The 21641-nt window shown below is 39.6% G+C and overlaps 1 long non-coding RNA gene across 1 annotated transcript; it reads left to right on the top strand.

The window, feature by feature from the left end:
- Positions 1 to 9684: 9684 nt before the first annotated feature.
- Positions 9685 to 20199, top strand: LOC105473400 (uncharacterized). Its single transcript, XR_982216.2, has 3 exons — positions 9685 to 9871; positions 12018 to 12140; positions 17987 to 20199. It is a non-coding gene; the product is annotated as an uncharacterized lncRNA (long non-coding RNA).
- The last annotated feature ends 1442 nt before the right edge of the window (positions 20200 to 21641 follow it).

Here is a 21641-nt window from a genome sequence, read left to right as displayed (position 1 = left end):
AGACCAGCCAGGCCAACATGGTGAAACCACATCTCTACTAAAAATACAAAAATTAGCTGGGCGTGGTGGAGTGCGGCTGTAATACTAGCTGCCCAGGAGGTTGAGGCAGGAGAATCACTTGAACCCTTGAGGTGGAGGTTGCTGTGAGTTGAGAGTGTGCCATTGCACACCAGCCTGGGTAACAAGAGTGAAACTCCATCTCAAAAAAAAAAAAAAAAAAAGCCAGTCTGATCCACTGACTTCATGACTCACTAATGGTCATGATCATGATTCACAGTTTCAAAAGCACAGATTTAAAGTACTTTTACTTAATAAAATACCCAACTTATGAAAACAAAGTAATGACTGCCTTCTCTATGACACCATAAGTATGTGATAGTTCTACTGATGCCTGAAAATAGATCAAGAATTAGTTTCAGCTCAGTCAACTTCTTTTATTTTTTTAAGGTCTTTTGGACCACAATACAATCCAATTAAAAAATATTTTGTTCATTCATAAAGGAATTTTATGCTATGTAAATAAAATTTCTTAAAGTAATGGCCCAACATATTAGTTACAATTACTTTTATGGCATTTAGGAAAAAGAGGAAATTTAAAAGTCCTTATATTTGAAGTATCAGCATAAATGAAAATGTCTTTGGCAAGAAATGATTATAATAAATGTGTAGGGCATTACATTTCTTAGCTATCTTAAAACCATTCATTGTTTTATGATAAGGTAGCACTTTAGATGGGAGAAGGTTTTAGACCCTGAGTTTTGATACGAGATTATATTATACTACATTGTCTAGGGAGTTACACCTGATGTAAATGATGAGTTGATGGGTGCTGATGAGTTGATGGGTGCAGCACACCAACATGGCACATGTATACATATGTAACAAACCTGCATGTTGTGCACATGTACTCTAGAACTTAAAGTATAATAAAAAAAATCATATCATAGTACTCATCATCTATGGTATCATAGTAGTATGATAGTAGTTTGAGGTCTGTCTCATCAAAGCATGGATGAAAATGTTCTTCATTTGACCAGAATGCCCATGTCCCTTAAAGCCAGCATTCTTATTCTCTGGACAGCCCTGGACTCACAGGTCAGACCTGCCTCAAAACAAATGATTCTGTCCCTCTGCCAGGAAAGCTACTGCCCAATCTCTCTACCTCCCACCATCATCATTTGAATATCCACTCAAAGGTCACTTTCCAGCAGACAGACCTCTGTTGCTTCCTCCCCCAAGCCCAAGCTGAATCAGGTCTCCTGTCATAGTAGCCGTCATGGTAGTTAATGTTGATTATTACTGAAATGGAAATGGTCCTTTTCAGGCAAAAGGCATGTGCAACAATACACAAAGGAGGAAATACGAATGACTAAGTAACATACGGAAAAGTGTTTAATCTCACTGTAAATAAAAATAAAAACAAATTAAAACAACAGTGAACAAAATTATTAACCTATCAATGTATCAAATACTTTAAAAAATTTTTTTGTATGTATTCATTTTTGAAAATGAGATGCCTAATATGAATGAGGGAACAAGGAAGTGGCTACTGATACGTTGCAGGTAGGGATGAAAATTGCTACAAGCCTTTTAGAAAATAATTTTGCAATGTAACCTTAAAATGCTTATTATGGTAATTCTACTTTGTGAATCTATCCTAAAGGCACGACCTGAAATTTGGAAAATTTTTTTCATAAAGTTAGAAATCATAATATTGTTTAAAATAACAAAAAAATTGGAAATGAGGTTTACAAAATGGTTTCCTAATCACATCTTAGAATATTATTCTGCCATTAAGATGAAGTTTATAAGAGTTTTTAATATTATGAGGCAATGTGTACTGTTGCAGTGTTAACAGCATACATTGGTGTCTTTACATTGTATACTGTTAACATTGTATTACAACATCTCATATTGCCAGATAATGTGCTAGAGAATGTTCTTACTCAGTACTTCTATTTAAAACCATCTCATCTAGTTCTTTCAACTTATAGATGTACAAAATTTCAGAATGAATGAATTCCGAAAACAGCGAAATTGTAACATTTCTTTTTCTTTTTTTGAGAGGGAATCTCACTCTGTCGCCAGGCTGGAGTGCAGTGGCATGATCTGGGCTCACTGCAACCTCCGCCTCCCGAGTTCAAGCTTTCTTTTCTTTCTTTTTTTTCTTTTCTTTTCGTTTTTCACTGAATCTATATGCCTTGAAAATTGTAACATTTCCTGATGTAGAAGTCTAGAACAAGAGACATGAACTATGAAACTTATTCAGTTTCTACTCTTGGAAGTGTCATTATTTTAAGAGAGCATGAAATTGGCCTTGTATTCACCAACAACTCTTCTAGGCGATTTTTGACTTGAGGCAAATATTTTGAGGAGTGGTTGACAGACTGTTACTCTGGTCACTCAATTATGAAAGCAGACAAAAGTGAAATTCAGGACAGCATCTAGAGGGGAGAAAATCAATGACTTAGGTAACTTTACCAGCCACAGCTAAAGAGGGAGGTGCACATTGGAAATCTGCAAGCATCATCTTCCCTCACCCGTGTCTCTTCTCCCAAGACACATGTCCAACTCCAGATTTCATGTGTTTGTTTGTGACTTCTCCCCTTAAAGGTTGCTTGGGTTTACTTGTACCAGTTTAAAAATGTCCTCATGAGTAACTGCCTTATTCAGCAGCCCCGGCATAAATAAATCTTGACTTCTACCAGTGTTGGTTAGAGCCAGCTCCAAGCCTGGATGGCCCACTCAAGCCCAGGAGGTTGGTAGTGTGACAGGAGGCACAGTGTTACACGATAGCCACTAGAGCACCTCGACTCAAATACCCAAAGCAGCAGTTTAATGATGGCATTTTTTCCTTTAAAGGCAATGATAGCTAAGCAGCTGTTTTATTCTTAGAGAAGTTCTATGACAGGAAATGGAAGAAGTGTTTCCTATTTTGCAGCTAAAAATATGATTATTTTGATTGAGGATTGCCTACTGCTGCAAACTTAATGTTAAAGAAATTAGGAATGTTTCATTTTATCGTATTTTTCTGTCAAAGAACATGACAGAAAATATAATAAAACTGCAGTTCATGACCCTCAGTAAGCTATGAAATAATTTAGAAAGTCATGACCAGCAAACTTATTTATTATACTTTAAGTACTATAACTTTATAATATCTTTGCTAAAGAATCGTGTAATGGATATTAATTATGTATTGAGGACCAAATCTGCATTTTTCCTGAACATTAGACTGAAAATAATGAACAAAATCTATGTATTATGTAACAGTCTAAAACGTTTAAAATTCATCTTTTAATTACTAATGCATATTCATTATAGGCAGTAAAAAGAAGATTACACTTGCCCATAAACCCAGCAGCTAGAGACAAATGGGTTGTTGTTAATATATTGGTACTTTTCTGTCCATATGCTTTTTCTCTGCATACATAAAAGTATATGATATTTTTTCCTTTCAAAATAGGGTGGTTCTAGTAAAGTTTTTCACCCATGTATTGTCAACATCTTTCCATACGAATATAGTTCTACCACATTATTTTTAATAACTGCATATATTCTGCATTATGACTGTATTATAATATATTTAATGAAACTGCTCAGTTTTGGATATTTATAAACCAATGTTTTTAGTCTGTCGTTCTTGAGCCTTAGTAGGCTATGAAATAATTTAGGAGGTTGTGACTAGCAATCTTATTTATTATACATTAAATACTAAAGCTTTATGGTATGTTTTATTAAGTAATTAACAGGACAAGTTCTTCCTTGACCATATCCTTCTGATTTTTCTAAATGATATGGGTTATTTTTATAAGTTTAGTCTTTCAGATAATGTTTAAAATTAATTTGAATAGATTCAAGAAACATGCTGTGGAAATTTTCACATTAAATTTTTAAATTCACTTAGAAATTGATGCTTTTATAAGAGTGAATTTTTTCATTCAGAAATAAACTATGTCACTTCATTTAATTGTTTCCTTTTTTGTCTCTGAGTAAAATTGTAAAGGATTCTTTACATAGGCCTTCATATTTGTTGTCAAATTTATTCATGGGTATTTAATATTTAGTTTTGCTATTGCAAAACAATATTCATTATTTTTTTCCAACCGAACAGAGCCGTATGTAGGAAAGATACCAATGTTTATACACTTATTTTGCAACTGAGCATACTGAATTCTAAAAATATTTTCCCACCCAAGTCGTGTAGGTGAAATGAGAATGAGAGCCATGAGATATAACTGGAAAGTCTTACTCTTATCCTTCTTCCTTCTTCAATTACATATTATTTGAGTTTCTTTTATTTCATTAAATATAAATGGCTGTCCTGTGAAAACAAAAATAACAGCATGACCTAAGGTCGTCTGTATGACCAAATCTCCTTCTTGAAAAAGCAGCGTGAGTTTCCAAGTGAACATGATTAAACAACGCATAACAGGACCCACCTGCAGTTGCTTTAGCTGTCACCCTTTTGCCAGCAGCTGCACATCCTGAAACCACATTCTCCCTAAACAGGAAGAACATAAAGGACCCCTTGGCTAGGTAAACCCTGTTGCTGCATTCTGACACCGGTTGCTACCTGTGTAGATGTCATACTGAGTGCTGTTATTACCCTCGTTTTACAGATGAACAAACTAGGCCCAGAGAGGTTACACACTTCATCTACTCACTCACTTATCATTCATTTATTCTTTTAATACATTTAAATTAAGTATTGAGCACCCACCACGCACTGAGCCCTCTTCTATGGCTGTGAATGAAAGCTTCTGCCCTCATGAAAGTTACATTTTATGGCCGGGCGCGGTGGCTCAAGCCTGTAATCCCAGCACTTTGGGAGGCCTAGACGGGCGGATCACGAGGTCAGGAGATCGAGACCATCCTGGCTAACACAGTGAAACCCCGTCTCTACTAAAAAATACAAAAAAATAGCCGGGCGAGGTGGCGGGCGCCTGTAGTCCCAGCTACTCGGGAGGCTGAGGCAGGAGAATGGCGCAAACCCGGGAGGCGGAGCTTGCAGTGAGCTGAGATCCAGCCACTGCACTCCAGCCTGGGCGACAGAGCCAGACTCCGTATCAAAAAAAAAAAAAAAAAAAAAAGAAAGTTACATTTTAATGGGGCAGACATGTATAAACAAAAAAGTACCCCCTCCCAGGTGGCACAGCTGAAATTGTAATTGAGCAATGGACCTCAGTCTGGTTGCAGAGCCCATGGGTTTGACCACGACTGCAAGGCCACATTGAGAGAGAAGAGAACACAGGCCCTGGAGAAGGTGATCCGGCATCTCCTGAAAAGCCTTCAGGATGGCATGACTTGGGTGAGATGACCACAGTCCAGGGGGTCTTTCCAGAACCACCTCATTCTACAAGTTCCACCCAGGGAGAGGATCTCTCTCCCAGGGACAGCTGCCTTTACCGCTCTTAGGATACCATTTTATGTGTTCAACCTTCCTGACCCCTGTAGCCCACATACCTACTCTATGTTCTTTCTTTCATGTTCTTGCTAATGCAAATGTCAGTTCAATAAGGTACTAATGATTAATAAGAACTAACTTATTTTAGCAGAGCTAAATGAGCCTGATGCCAGGGTTTTCACATACATTGTACAACAGTGGGCAGAAATAACTAAGTGGAGTTAGACAAAAACTTTTAATATCATTAAAGATTATCTGTAGAAGTAGGGCAGTTGGTGACAAAATTCCATTTGCCAGCCCCTGCTATTCCTTCCTTAATGAAACCAAGGCTCTTCTTGCCTTATAAATGTACATATTTATAGATAAAGATCTTTTCTAAATATCCAGAGTTAATCTTCATTTACTAGTTTTGAGATTCATCTCGATTTTAACTTTTAAGAAAATATGTATATTGTTTAACTCCTTTGAAATATTTGGAGTTAACTAGACCTTTATCTTAGTCCAGTGTTTATTTAAGAACTCTAGAAACTTTATAAAGGATTTAAATCACTTTTGCTAAACACTGTTGGTAGTTCAATACAGGAAAAAAATATTTTCTCTGCTATTAATTCAGCTTGGTGTCAGATGTTGTCAGTCCCTTGCAAATCAGCTTCAACTGTTCAGCTTTAATTAACATTTTTTTTTTTAATTTGTGAAAGATAGAGAGGAAAGAGGAGACCCCAAGGAAGACACCCAGACACCCTGAAGCCTTTCTAACAGGACCACGCAGAACTGTGGGTTTTCCCTCTGAATCCTCTGTAATTAAGCGGTACAGGCAAATTTTGTGAGCACACTTGCTATGGAAAACTTTACACGCCTTTTCCTTCTTTCTTTCTTTTTGTTTTTTTGTAACATCATGTGAAATCCTTGCAAATACAAAGACCTTTTATTTATTGACAAAGGGAACAGAGATTCTAGACAAGCAGCTCTCTTGTCCTTCTCAAAAATAAGAACGAGAATCTGTTGCATATTTCAGTGCAGAGCACCCAGAATGAAAACTGCATATTGTGTGTTATTTCTCCTTGATTTTGTGAATGCTTTCTATCAAACAGTGAAAATTATTTATGTAAACTTGCTCATGCCTTCTGCAAATGATTTGAAAAATAGAAATATTTTTAAGTGATTCGGGGTCAAGCATTGTATTACTGACAAAATTGAACAAAGTATTAACTTACCTGTTTTGGAGAATTTGAGATGAAATAAAGAAATGGGTGGAATGATTTTTTTTTCTTTCATACATTCCTGGATAGGCAATTATGTATTCATCTGGAAACATGAATGGAGTGCCCTCTGTGTGCTAGGTCCTGGGGATGCAAGCATAAATAAGATAGGGCCCTTGCTTGGCACAGCTCACTTTTGCAAAGGCGATAGGCAGGTAAACAAATAATTACAATGATGGGAGCCCCAAACTCTAATCAAGAGCACCTGGCAGGCACAAGGGACTCCCTCCCCCAGAGACCCAGAGCCAGCAAAGAAAAAGAGGATGCAAATTGCAGCCAAACAATGCATTGATTTCAGATCTTTATAGATTCCAGCCAATGCTGCAGAGACACTCAGACCGTTACCAGGCATTCCCTGTATGCATGGATGGCCAAAGTGCGGTAATTTTGGGATGGTCTCTGGCACAGGCAACTTCTATTTTTAAAGAGGCCTTCCTGGGGAAGTGCTGTATTCCTGTCCTTGTATAAGTTAGTCTGAGACTCAGGATGGAGCAAGAGAGCTCTGCTTTCAAAGACTGCCGTAGATTTCCCATGAGTCTCCAATTAATGTCATCTAAGTGCTTTCAGCTACATGTTGCCTCCTCAAAGAGTCCCTCACTGACAGAGGTGGATTTATGGTGAAACCAATGAGGCTTACATTTCAGAGCCCCTCACTTGCAGGGGTCCTTTGTAAGTTCTGGGAGGGACCCTAGTGATCTATTCATATGTATGTGTGTTTTTGTAAATGTTGCGAAAGTAAAATATTTTAACCACTATCAGTTAAAACTTAAGGCTACTTTTTCTTTTTATTCCAATTTTCTCTACCTCATGCCTCTCTTCCATTGGCATTGGAGGACCTGGCAAAGGGGAAGTTGATTTAGGGGTTCATTGAATTGAGGGGAAGTATGTAAGTGTTTTGCAGTCACTTCCTTGTGTGGTACCCTGGTACAGCAATGATTTCCTGAAATACTCATCACTCACTGCCGACTACCTATTATCGTCACACGAAGGTATCTCAATATGAAAATGTCCTACAACATTCAGCACCAGAAGACAAGGATAGTATGGGAGGAGAGTGAGTTTGTTTTATTTTCTTTTTCTTTTATTTTTATTTGTTTATTTATTTTTGAGACAGAGTTTTGCTCTTGTCGCCCAGGCTGGAGTGCAATGGCACACTCTCAGCTCACTGCAACCTCTGCCTCCAGGGTTCAAGCGATTCTCCTGCCTCAGCCTCCCAAGTAGCTGGGGTTACAGGTGCCCACCACCACACCTAGCTAATTTTTTTGTATTTTTAGTACAGTTGGGTTTTCACCATGTCGGCCAGGCTGATCTCAAACTCCTGAACTCAGATGATCCACCGGCCTCAGCCTCCCAAAGTGTTGGGATTACAGGCATGAGCCACCACCCCTGGCCAATTTTTTTTTTTTAAGTGACAGGATCTCACTATGTTGTCCAGAATGGCCTCAAACTCCTGGGCTCAAGGGATCCTCCCACCTCAGCCTCCTTAATAACTGGGATTACAGGTGTGAGCCACTGTGCCTGGCAAAAGTGAGTTTGAAATGTCTGGAGTCAGAAGCTATCTGTGGGGCATCTTTTCAAAGCTTATAGCTCATATATGAAAGAAGCTTAATTGAGGCTTTCCCAATCTTGATAATAATCCTCAAAATTCACATAATTTTACCAAATAACAAGTCGTGAAGCTCAAAAACTTTTTAAAAGTATTAACAATAAATGGTTTACGACTTTAAGGAAAAGATTAAAATGTCTTTCTAGTCTCTTACTAAAAAGCAAATACTAAGCCATTATCACATAAGGAGGTAATCAAAATATATATGGTCGAATAATGCAGGAAAAGGTATTGTAGAGGTGTGTCAGGAAGTTTAATTAACTTTAATTCAATATTAATTTTTTTTTCTGGATTTTGTGATGCTTATTTGTTAGCTTTTATTTGTAATTCTTTGTCTTCTCATTTTGAATAAATTTTCACGTTTGTACTAGCTTTGTATTCATGATTTCATAGTCTTTTACTTTAAAAAGGTCCCTCCAAATTCTAAGTCTCAAAATCTATAAAATCTGAATCCACCCATTTCATGGTCACGCAGTCTAAAGCAACGGTACAGTCTCTCTGCTGTCGCTGAATTTCCACCTCTCCTAGCAGTTCCCACTACCTGACTTTCCCCTTCTGAAGAGATGTAGCCCATGTTGCTGATGCTCTGCGCATGCCCCATGACCAGCCCATGTGCCCTACTCCTGTGCACGCAGCAGCTAACGCCTTATACCCATGGCCTTCTTCTAAGAAACGCTTTTGCCTAAGGAGCCTCTTTACCTGGGAGGCTACTGCAACACCCTGGGGTGGCCAGTGACTGACAGAGATGGGTACAAAAGCTCCCCCCTCTTGCCTTCAAGGACAACTCTGAAGGTGAAATTTGCACTTCAGGGCCCTGAGGGATCAGGCCCAGGCTAAATTTTTCTACAGCACCCCTCTACTTGGCTTCTTCCCTTTCCCCATCCTGATCTCCTCACCCTTTACAGGTTTTCCTGAGGAGAACATCCTCATAAATCACATGCACCCAAATCCCCATCCCAGTCCCTGACAGTTTATCTGCTTACTGTCTGTCCCCACTTCTCAAGAGGAAATAAACTAAGAGAGCAGCGACCTGACCCGGCTCCCTCACTGCTCTGTTCCTATTGCCTGGAGCTTGGCATGAAGTAACTACAATATGTGATGAGATGAATAAACGTTGAATGAGGATATGAATTCCAGTGGCTTTGCGTGTCTTTCCCCTAATTCTCGTGACAACCGAGAGGTAGATACTGCTTCTTTTCATATTACAAGGTAACAGCCCTAGGCAGTGCTCCGGCAGCCGCTGAGCCCTGTTGTCCTCTGTTGGCACCATCACCTGACCTCCAGGGAAAGGGTCCAGCATTTCCCTGCATCGTCCTGACGCAGGTGTGGGTGTGGATCCCTCCCTGATCCAATGCAGGACAGGCTGTACTGATGATGAAAGGACACGTGGCACAGAGCATAATTCAGACACACATGAGTCAGGACCCAGCCCGAGGCCCTTTCCTTGGCACATTCCCAGGCTCTCTCGCAGGTAATCTCCCAGGGACAAGGAAAGCCACCCTCCACCAACAGAAATGCTTCCGGCAATTGCATGACACTGAAGCTGCCAAGCATTGGCCAGATCTAGAGCAAAGAAAATATTCCTCCTACCACTACCAGGTAAGCTCCTTTCAGAGTCTCTGTTCTCTACTCTCAAACTGACCTCTTCCCAATGACAAGGGCTCATTCCCTTCAGCAGACACTCCCATCATCATGGGACCAATAGGATAACCTCATAATATCTGGCAGTATATTTCCAGAGTTTATGCTATTGGCTCTTAAGTAACTCTCTCTACCCCAACAAGTAATCTATGAGTGCCTACCCCAAGCTCTGGGCAGAGTTTTTCAGTTTCTTCTCAGGGAAGTCATATAAAATTTTGTAGTGTGCTTTCATCAGTGACCGTCTTCTTACAGAGGAGTAAACCAAAATGCATGCATTGAATATTTTATAGCTTGGGTGTGAGAATAAGATGAGCCCACATGAGACAATTATCAGTACAAAATTAAATTGTAAATAAGACAGGGAGTTAGAATCTACCTAGAAGTCTAGAGAGCTTTTGTTGGAGCTTCCAAAAGGAGAGGGTGAGATCAGCTTTTGTTAGCTGGAGTTCGTGGGAAATCACAGACATGATGCATTTCCTTTTGGCACTGGTTCATTTGGCAGGGACACGTCACCTAAGGTGATGAGGATGAGCTCAGGGGGCTGGCTCTCCACCAGCCTCTGCAATGGATGGAAGTGGGGGAGCTACTTGGCTTCCCCCTGTTGTTGCATTTTCTCTTCCTCAGCATCTGATTCTCTTTCCGGTCTTCCCCCTTCCTATCCTTCCCTCTTTCTCCCCTCCACTTTCCGTTCATCTGACCCCTCTTTTCTTCCCTTTTCCTTTTGAATTTAAGGTTTGGTCAGTTTGAGACATACACTCTACTTGTGAGGCACAGCAATTTGTGGAGGAGAAAGGGATCCTGAGTGAAACAGACCTGGATGCCAGCTCAGATTTGTGCCTTACAGGCAAGTTATATAACCTCTCATAGCTCTGTGCCATCCATAGAAGTGAGGACACAAAGCTTTCTCAAGTTATTTGAAGGAGTAAACAAGATGATTTGTAAAGTGCCTGGCACGTAGAAGGCTCTCAGTGGACGTTTATTTTGCCCTACTTCCTTCCTCCTTATTTGTTTTTGTAGTACTACGCACATATTAAAAAGTAGTCATTAAATGGATGCTTATTAAATGAGTATTTGGAGTTCAATTAGTAAACTGTCAAATACTTAGAATGATTAAGATTGGGAGGGATTTAATAATTATTATTATAATACTTTGGGCTAGGCACTGGGATTAGAGAAGTCCTTGTCATATAATATCTGACATGACTCTCCCCAAATGCATAAGGTAGGCATTATTTTTATTACCCAAGATGTAGTCTTTATTACTCAGGGTCGACATTTCATTTTACAGATTAAGAAGCTGAGGCTTAGAGGGGGGTCAAGTAATTTACATGAGGTCACAGAATGGAATCTTGACACCAGAACCAAAGCCTTCAACTGCTAGGTTAGACTGCAGAGTCATTTAATATTTTTGATCTCCTGCAGCCCATAAGGAAGGTAGAGCCCAGCATTTGGAGCATCATTTTTTTCCTGACTGCAAAGTGAAGCATTCTTCTTAAAGACAGTATAAGTAATGTGGAGTTATGCAAAATTGAAAGATTTGAGACAGTCATATTATTCTCACAGGAAAGGATTAAGGGGTGGGGGGATGTGGAAAATTAGGAGTATGGGAGGAAAATGTATTAAGCGACATGTTCTAGGGCAGCCCAGAGCTGGTGGATAATAGAAAGGTCTAATGGGGAATCTTATTAGGTTGTTTCCTGTTTAAAATTTATTAAATCAGTTTAGCCCAAAGCTGCCTCCTTACATATATTAAGTTCAGCCTAAGGGTATCTCTGTACATCATGAACTATAACAAGTGGAAGTATAAATAGACCATAGTCTACACTTGTGCCAATCATCAAGGTTTGACCAATCAGATGTAGCTAATTGAACCGTATTCAAATAAGGCAAACAACAAACTGTAACCAATCCAGCTATTTCTGTAGCTCACTTGTTTTTTCTGTATGTCACTTTCCTTTTTCTGTCCATAAATCTTCTTCCCCTATGTGGCTGTGCTGGAGTCTCTGAGCCTATTCTGGCTCAGGAGGCTGCCCAATTCGCAAATTGTTCATTGCTCAATTAAACCCCTTTAAATTTAATTCAGCTGAAGTTTTTCTTTTATCAGATGGTGTCAGAAGTGGGATCCAAAGTAGAGTTTCTAACATCCCCTAGGAGCACTGAGTGACCAAGTGAGGAACTCTCTGGACCCATTGTGTCCATTGATCTCTTGGAGCAGCTGGGGATTGTGGTAAGTTCTCTCTCAGATTCCAAAGTTCCACGGATTTGTGTTTTTAGCTCTCTGAGTTTCTTTGAGCAAGCTTCTGATCCAAACTGGATTTGGAAGTTGTGACAAGAAACTGGACTGGGTCCAGTAATTAACTGGTTTGGATTCAGCTAGAGGCTTCTTGCATCTGACTGGGTCAGAAAGAAACCAGTAGTAAATGACAATATTGCAGGGGGTGTAAAATTTGGCTTTTAGAAATTCATGGGGATTTTCTTGTTCTACTCCTTTGGTTCATTTTTCTTGTGCACTTAGGTAGGAAAAAAATCACTGGTTAGGTTGATCAAGGGAACCTGAAAGCAAAGCCAATATTTGAGGTAACAATGAGATCCTTAATTTCTGAAGAACTGAGTTCCTTCTGGCTTATACATGCACAAGTGTTAGGCCCTATAAGCAACAAAGTCTTAAAGAAATGGCAAAATCTTACTAAAGATAAATTACAGTGGAACTTTCCAAATGAACAACACTGCACTGAAGTGTGTTAGAAAATGAGGGCTTCCAAATTAGTCTCATCTAAGGATGTGTATTGATATGCAGAAGTTTGTAAAAATATTTCAGTATTTTTATTTGAAGGCTTTATAAAAGGCAAATTAAAAGCTTAAATGACTAATTGATTAAAAAAATTAAATCTGCTAACCTTTTGGCTTAGTTACTATTCTAATCCAAAGGAAGTAACTGCAGCACCAGTTGGCTGACTTTGACTAAGTAGTGGAGTACATTTTACCTGTGCTGGGTTAGAGGATTGAGTTAGAGGCCCTCCCCTCAGTAAAGTCCCTCTTGGTTAAGAATGGATTTGGCACTATGGGCTGTTAACTGTTATTCTCTTTGGATTAATCTGTCTTGCACTATTTGCTGATGACAGTGGGTGACAGAATTAGGTGTGTACAGGATCATGGGACCTGGGGAAACTTTTTCTCTCCAAAGGGGGAAACTTGAGGGCTGATGGGATTGCTGGAAAATATCCCTTTTCAACTGACATGTGGCCATCTGAACTTTTGATTCAGCGTCGCTACAGTGGGTGGGTCTTACTCTGGCCTCTCTGAGTGGCTTGCCTTCTTTACCCTGCTGCAAGCAATGCTTTTGTCCCTTTCCTTTCCTTTCCTCTCTCTCTGTGCAAAGTGGTTGTAGGAATGGTAAAAAATTACTATCTCTTGTGAAGTTTTAATTAATGTGGAAAGAATTCATGAGGCTGATCTTAAGCTGTAGCAAATCTGGTGTACTTTGTGCTATGAATTTGTCTTTCTGCATCGTTCAGTCATAAAAAGAGGTACCATAAGATGGAATGCAGGCCTAGGCCCCATAAGCTTGCTGCTCAAGCCAACCCAGCAAACTGGTCAGTTATAAACTTTGCTGCAGGTCCCTGAAACAAACAACAACAACAACAAACTGGATGAGGTTTCCCTCTTGTCTTGTTTCATGCTCTTGTGAGCTTGAACTTGTAACCACAGGGTGGTACTTTCTCTTGGCCTCTGCCATCCAGGAAACAGGAATTTGGGCGTTCATGTGACAGTTAGTTCTAAAAATTATTGTGAACATTTAAAAGCCATTGTAGCTCAAAATTGACTGCTCTAGGCTCCTTCTGGGAAGAAATAACAGAAACTGCCCAATGTTGTAGCTTCATGGTGAAGGCTTTGTCTCTTCTCAATGGCAGCCAGGATTCAATTCCTGGCTTAGGGGATGAGTCCTTTCTGGTTTGATATCTAAGTGGCTATTGCTATTTATTGATTCTCTTCCTCTCCTTTTGACTTCCCATCTTGAATTCTTCTTTCTCTGAGCACCTGGGAGGTTACCTTTGGTAAAGTTCAAAAGCCAGAAATATTTGCTATTTGTTCCAGCTAGAATCCGGTTAAAAAAATCTTTGGTTAAAAGTCAGCGTAGGCCAGGTGCAGTGGCCTACGCCTGTAATCCCAGTACTTTGGGAGGCCGAGGAGGGCAGATCACTTGAGGTCAGGAGTATAAGAGCAGCCTGGCCAAAATGGCGAAACCCCATCTCTACTAAAAATACAAAAAAAAATTATCCAGGCATGGTGCTGTGCGCCTGTAATCCCAGCTACTTAGGAGGCTGAGGCAAGAGAATCGCTTGAACCTGCGAGGCAGAGGTTGAGGAGAGCCAAGATTGCACTGCTGTACTCCAGCCTGGGTGACGGAGTGAGACTCTGTCCCCAAAAAAGCAAAACAAAACAAAACACTCAGTTAAAAGTGGATATTCAAGCCCTAGGTATAGTTAAAAGGCATTTATGGGTTTTTTCTCTTTTTGGATCTTTTTTTTTTTTTTTTTCTTTTCAGGCAACTGAATTGTTTTTCTCCATTTTTTTCTTCTTGCCACTCTTGATGCATACATGAGACGACCTAAGATAACTTCTAACAGTCTAGGACTCCTTGGGAAAAACAGAGGAGGTGCCACAGACCCCGTTTTGGGAAAAACCTCTGTTTTCCTCATGAAACCCCAGGAATTAGAAGCAGATAGATCTCTCTCAAAATCTAAGGCTAAGTATACTTTTAGGGATGGCAAATGGCAGTTGGGGAACCACTCAGCTCTTTGCACATTGGATCAGAGAAGCATGATCTTGGCCACCTGGAAAGTATGGAAATGTCCCCACCCCCTACCAAGGATAAGACTCCCATTGGGGTGTGCTAATCACAGAATGGGCTGATCAGCTTTGGGTGGCTTTGCAATGAAATGCACAGTCAAAGGATACAGGATCCGGTATAAAATTGGGATCCTGTATTTTTGGAGATCTGTTTTGTCTTCCAGCTGTGCTTACTTATTAGGACCTAGAAACTGAAAGTTTTCTTAGCCCTGTTCCTCCAAGGACTCCACCCTGAATCCAGTAATCCAGTTAAGAAACTTAAAAACTGGCAAATGAAACATCTTACAACTACTGGATCTTCTGTGTTTCTATGTGTTTATGTGTGTTCTGTGTGTGACATTTGTGTATAAAAGAGCTCTGATTAACTGGTTTAAAAATAATAAACACTTAAATCAAAAATTTTGTAAGAAAAATTAAAACTGTAATGCCTTTTAGTTCATGTGACTTTAGTAAGCTTTGAGAAATAAATAAAGACATTTGGTCTAAGTTAGGCAGGTCACATATTAGATTCACTAAATAACCTCCTAGGTTTGGGTGCAGTAGCATGATCTCTGCTCACTGCAACCTCCACCTCCCAGGTTCAAGCAATTCTCCTGCTTCAGCTTCCTGAGTAGCTGGGATTACAGGTACCCGCCACTACGCCTAGCTACATTTTTGTATTTTTAGTAGACATAGGGTTTCACCTTGTTGGCCAGGCTGGTCTCAAACTCCCGACCTCAAGCAATTCACCCGCCTTGGCCTCCTAAAATGTTGGGATTACAGGCGTGAGCCACTGCACCCGGCCTAGATTTGCTAAATACTTTAAGGTAATAAACTGCTTCTTGGACTTTTGAAAATTTTTCAACTTACCTGCTTTGGGGCCTGCTTTAGATTTGAAGTAAGTTCTAAGGACATGTGGAGTTAGCCAAGCCCCCTGGCTATGCTAAAAAGAGTCAGACTTTATCTATACTTCTGTTTGGTGTCCTAGGCTTCACACCTGGTACGTAATTAAAATCACCTACTTACCAGGGTTTTTCACCAAAAATAAAAATTGCTAAGAGTTAACATTGTAACATGTAACTGAGACCACTGAAAAAACCGTTTTACATGTAAGGTGTGTGAGGAAAGTGAAATATGCTTTTAGCAAAAGATTATAAGAAGGAGCAGGAAGGTAAATTTTTGTCTAGTTTAGAGGCTTAAAGGATTGTTTTAAATTAGGATAAAGCTGAAGGTTTGAGCAAATTGTGGAAGATTTATGAAAAATTAATCTTGTAAAAAAAATTATTGGCCAGGCACAGTGGCTCATGCCTGTAATCCCAGCACTTTGGGAGGCCAAGGCAGGCAGATCACGAGGTCAGGAGATCGAGACCATCCTGGCTAACATGGTGAAACCACATCTCTACTAAAATTACAAAAAATTAGCCGGGCATGATGGCAGGCTGAGGCAGGAGAATGGTGTGAACCTGGGAGGTGGAGCTTGCAGTGAGCCGAGATCACGCCACTGCACTCCAGCCTGAAGACAGAGCGAGACTCCATCTCAAAAAAAAAGAAAAAAAGAAAGAAAATTCTGTGTGTGAACATATTGGCTACTTTTAAAGGGTTATTACTTGTTTTTTCTGTAAGTTGGACATTGAAATAAAGACACAACAGGGTTTTCTTAGAGCACTGATCTACTCTTTAACAAATATTTGTAAAGTGTTATAAAAGATTTATGAGAATCTCACCTTATGATCAAGCTGACTAAGATTGGATAAATTTGCCTATATAATTTATTAAAGATTGGGGTTGACATTAATAGTATGCTAATGCAAGGGTGAAATTTGGCTTTCTCTTTTGAACAAGATTTTTGCATGATATTGAAGGATAATCAAATATTTTTGTTTGCCTTTTGAATAAGCTACAGGAAAAAGAAGAGAAACACAAGAGACAGATTGTTTGGAAAACTAAGTCTTAGTTAGTAAAGGTTTCTGCCTTTTTAAAATTTTTGAGTCATCATTTTGGCTAAATGAATGACTTATGGTGACCAGGAATTCTATCTCATAATATCAAGTGTTTTAAACCTTTAACATATTTGACAGGCTTCCCAAAATCAAATTTCAGCTTCAAAATGGTCTTTTCTGACCTCTAACTTTGGGATACTACAGAGGGCCCCTGAAACATCCAAAAGAGAGGTAAACAAGACTATTTAACATGTTAAGTTACATGGGAAGCATTGTCAAAATTAAAAACAAGTTTCAACCTTCTTCAGGTTACATTTTAGTGAATGTTATTAATATATGTTCCAAAATTGTATGGGATTTCTAAAATTCTAATATGTTTGAATATATGCTATCAATCATAAGTATGGTTATGATGTTAAATTATTGTAGACGATGGAAATAACCAAATATGCTTGTCAATTGTGTCTTTTAACTATGACTACTTAAAGTCATTTCCACAGTTAATTGCTTAATGCTGATGCAGTTTCTGAAAACTTCACAAGCATGCAAAATCCTAGAATATGGCATATTTTAGGAGATTCATGAAAGAATGGAAAGGACTCTGAAAATTACTCTTGAATACAGGTTTCTGATAACTTTAGAATCATATCATCTGGACTAGGTAAGAATTCTTGGAGCTTTAATGAAAAGAGTGACTGGTTTACAAAACTGCTAACCCAAGTAGAACAAAAATTAATTGAATACCAAGAAAATACTTTGCCAGATTTTCATGCTAAATCAGCTGATACTGAAATTGTTTAGATATACCATTTGAATGAACTCCATGGTCTAAGTCAAATTAGCTATGATAACCCATTAGTTTTCAGTGCTGTGCACCTAAGTTGGAGAAACAACTGGTATTCAAGAGGACATATGTCCAGTGTTAAGCATGGAATCACAGAGAACCAGGACAGCTGCCTCGTCCTTCCTGAGTTCTCAAAGCTTTTGTTATTAAAAGTTCTGCATTCCATGACTCATCATGGGAAAGATACAATGATCCAAATTAAATATATATTGGTGTGGTGACTTCTAAATTACTAAAATAGTTTATGACCAGTGTTTGGTTTGTCAAACCCATATTACTGGGAAGACAATCAAAGCTTCAGGTACATTCAGCTACCTGATGGGCCATTTAAACATTTATAGAGGAATTTCATTCAACTGTCATTTTCAATGCATGTTTTCTGGTTTTATAAAAGGTCTCCCATGCAAGAGGGCTGATGTTATAACAATACGTTATTATACCACAGTATTTTTTCACTAGGTAAAGAAAACTTTTTATGGTTTACTGACTGAGGACAATCAACCCCTTCACAATCCAGAACCTGAAGACTGGATCTTCTGGGAACATCAGAGAAAGCCTGCCCTTGCCATCCGCACTGCAGCAAAACTTCAGGACTTTGAACCTCTTGTTCATAATCTCACAACTAAGAAGGATCCCTCCACACTCTTGGAACTGTATACCCACTGGAACCCTTTAGATAAAGTTAACCAGGGAAGTTCCTCCCCAGAAGAAGATGGCATCCTTGATGTGAGCAGCTTTTCCCAAGATCACAAATCACAACTTCTCTACTATCATGAGACTCTTATCTTTAGATATTTTTTCCTTAGTTATGACTCTGTGGACAATAGAAGTGAAAGAGGGGTCTGTTGTGTGCACTCATGGGATATACTTTCATTTGTAAAGGATTTTGCAGCCAGCCTTATACATGGATAACCTCATACCTTGAGAGATGAAATATTAAGGCCCAATGTAGATGAAAAGCTAATGGTACCTGTGTTGCCTCATAATCAGTCAGAAATAGAACATTGGTTCACTCCTCTTAATCCATACCATGAGTTAAAGAGAACATTGCCTGAAGGCCTTCAATCTTCTAGAAGGGTATCATTTGTTAGGCCCCTTTTCCATGGTTTGGAATAAAAGAGGCAATGATTAGAAATGTATCCCTCATGGTAGGCTCTATAGCAGATTCTACTCTAAAGGCTATGGTTACACAACAGACTTTAAATTATCTTGTGAAAGTTACGCTGAATAACAGAATTGCTCCAGATTATTTAGTGGCTAAATGGAAAAGTATTTGTGCAGCTGCTGGCACTTCAGTGGTCTATGAAAACATACATCAAATGTAGATTATAGAGATTCAGTTGTAGGGGATTAAAGAAGAGACTACTTAGTTAAGTGAGTCAATTCTTTATCTAGCTCATTCTTTGATGTATTTAATTTTAGGTGGTTTGGTTTATGTGGACCCTGGGTAAGAAGCACACTCCAGACATTTGGTATGATCCTCCTGATAGTCATAATAGTGGTCTCCCTGGTGTGCTGTATTCCCTCAATACAGCACAAATTTTAAATGTTTGCATGAATCCATCTCAAGAATGTCAAATGGTATCTCTTTAACTGGAATGACAAGAGCTGAAAGGAGTAAGTGAACATGAGGGCACCAAAACCTATGAATAACATGCTGAGACCAGAAACCCAAAATTGTGGGTGCCGCTGAGGCTCTACGTTTTGATCACGCTCTTACCTAAGTAAGAACCTGATCAAAAAGGGGGAATTTTTAAAAGCAAAATTACGGGAGGCCATTGTTTTGAGAGCTTGTTTGGAGGTTCTAGCAGAAGGAAATGTGGGGTGGGACCCCCTACACAGAGTCCCTATTGGGGCACCGCCTAGTGGAGCTGTGACAAGAGGACCACTGTCCTCCAGACCCCAGAATGGTAGATCCACTGATGGCTTGCACTGTGTGCCTGGAAAAGCACAGACACGCAACACCAGTCCATGAAAGCAGTTGGGAGGGAGACTGTACCCTTCAGAGCCACAGGGGCAAAGCTGCTCAAGACCATGGGAACCCAACTCTTACATCAGGGGGACTTGGATGTGAGACATGGAGTCAGAGGAGATCATTTTGGAGCTTTAAGATTTGATTGCCCTGCTGGATTTCAGACTTGCATGAGGCCTGTAGCCCCTTTGTTTTGGCCAATTTCTCCCAGTTGGAATGGCTGTATTTACCCAATGCCTATACCCCCACTGTATTTAAAAAGCAACTAACTTGCTTTTGATTTTACAGGCTCATAGGCAGAAGCCTTGTCTCAGATGAGATGTTGGACTGTGGACTTTTGAGTTAATGCTGAAATGAGTTAAGACTTCGGGGGATTATTGGGAAGGCATGATTAGTCCTGAAATGTGAGGACATGAGATTTAGGAGGGGTTAGGGGTGGAATGATATGGTTTGGCTATGTTCCCACCCAAATCTCATCTTGAATTCCCATGTGTTGTGGGAGGGACCTGGTGGGAGGTAATGGAATCATGGGGGCAGGTCCTTCCTGTGCTATTCTTGTGATAGCAAATAAGTCTCATGAGATCTGATGGTATTATAAGGGGGAGTTTCCCTGCATAAGCTCTCTGTTTGCCTGCTGCCATCCATGTAAGGTGTGACTTGCTCCTCCTTGTCTTCTGCCATGATTGTGAGGCTTCCCCAGCCACACGGAACTGTGAGTTCTCCATTAAATGTCTTTCCTTTGTAAATTGCCCAGTCTCGGGTATGTCTTTATCAGCAGCATGAAAACGGACTAATACCAAGGCCAAATAAGTACATTTACAATGGTGATAGTGACATCAGTGACTAAAGCTTTGGTCAACCTTTCAAAATTGAAAAGATGATCAAAAGGGGAGAACTGTTAAATTAAGTTTAGCCTAAAGCTGCCTCCTGACATATTTAAGTTCAGCCTAAAGGTTTCTCTGTACATCATAAACTATAACAAGTGGAGGTGTAAACAGACTGTAGCCTACACTTGTGCCAATCACTGAGTTTTGGTCAATCAAATGTAGCCAACTGTTCAAACCGTGTTCAAATAAGGTAAATGCTGAGTTGTAACCAATCTAGCTGTTTCCACCTCTCACATCTGTTTTCTTTGCATCACTTCCCTTTTTCTGTCCATAAATCTTCTTCCCCCAAGTAGCTGTGCAGGAGTCTCTGAGCCTATTCTGGCTTAGGAGGCTGCCCAATTAACAAATCATTCATTGCTCAATTAAACTCTTTTAAATTTAATTCAGCTGAAGTTTTTCTTTTATCAAATGTGATATAAGCCATCTTTTTGTCTTCCACAAAATATCTGATAAGATTGACATTGTTCTCTGAAGCTTTATGAACAGTCTTTGCTTGGCGCAGATGTGATGTAGGCTGAACCCTGTTTTCAAAGCTAGAGGAGATGGCTCCCAAGGACCCATCACACCTGGGCTACAGATAAATGAAATCCAGGTCATCTTTTTCTGCTTGCCTCCCTTCCCCCACCATTATTTATTCTCCTTTTCTTCTACATGCACAGCCTTGTTTTCTAAGCTCGTAACCTTAGTCATTATACTTCTGCTCCAAAATACTTTATTAGGCCCTATAGGGGATCTAGATGTGGATATGATAGGGTTCCTCTGGAGTTCACAAGAACCTCATATATCATTTAAATGAAGCAGAGTTGGATATGAGGTTCTACTATGTAAAATAATCCTTAAGGATATCAGCATTTTGGTCATTGCAATACCACCAAATTGGTGTTGGATTATAACTGTGTCCAATCAGTTCCTGATTAACTGTTTTCTAATAAACAGATCACAAGTGAAACCTTTAAAATATAAGTTGGTAAAATCCTAACAATGTGCTCTCTCATCTTACATAGAAACTGCTAATAGATCAGACTGTATATTGCTGCCAGCAATATGAAATTGAAACTGCCTTTGCAAAATTATGACTGAGACTGTGAAAGAGATCTAACCTAACCGACTCCATCTTGCTTCTTACCTTTAAGCTGTCCTTGTCCCTTCCTGGGTGTAGGCTGAACTAACTTTGGGAGGAGCTTAATTTATAGTTTAAAACAAAGACGACAACAGCCCTTTTCCAAAACAAACCCCCTTCTTGCCTGGGGACTAG

The sequence above is a fragment of the Macaca nemestrina genome, chromosome 10 (genome assembly GCF_043159975.1).
Source record: "Macaca nemestrina isolate mMacNem1 chromosome 10, mMacNem.hap1, whole genome shotgun sequence".
NCBI classification, from domain to species: domain Eukaryota; kingdom Metazoa; phylum Chordata; class Mammalia; order Primates; family Cercopithecidae; genus Macaca; species Macaca nemestrina.
Note: the sequence above shows the minus strand (reverse complement) of the source record. Positions and strands in the feature narration are given on the sequence as shown.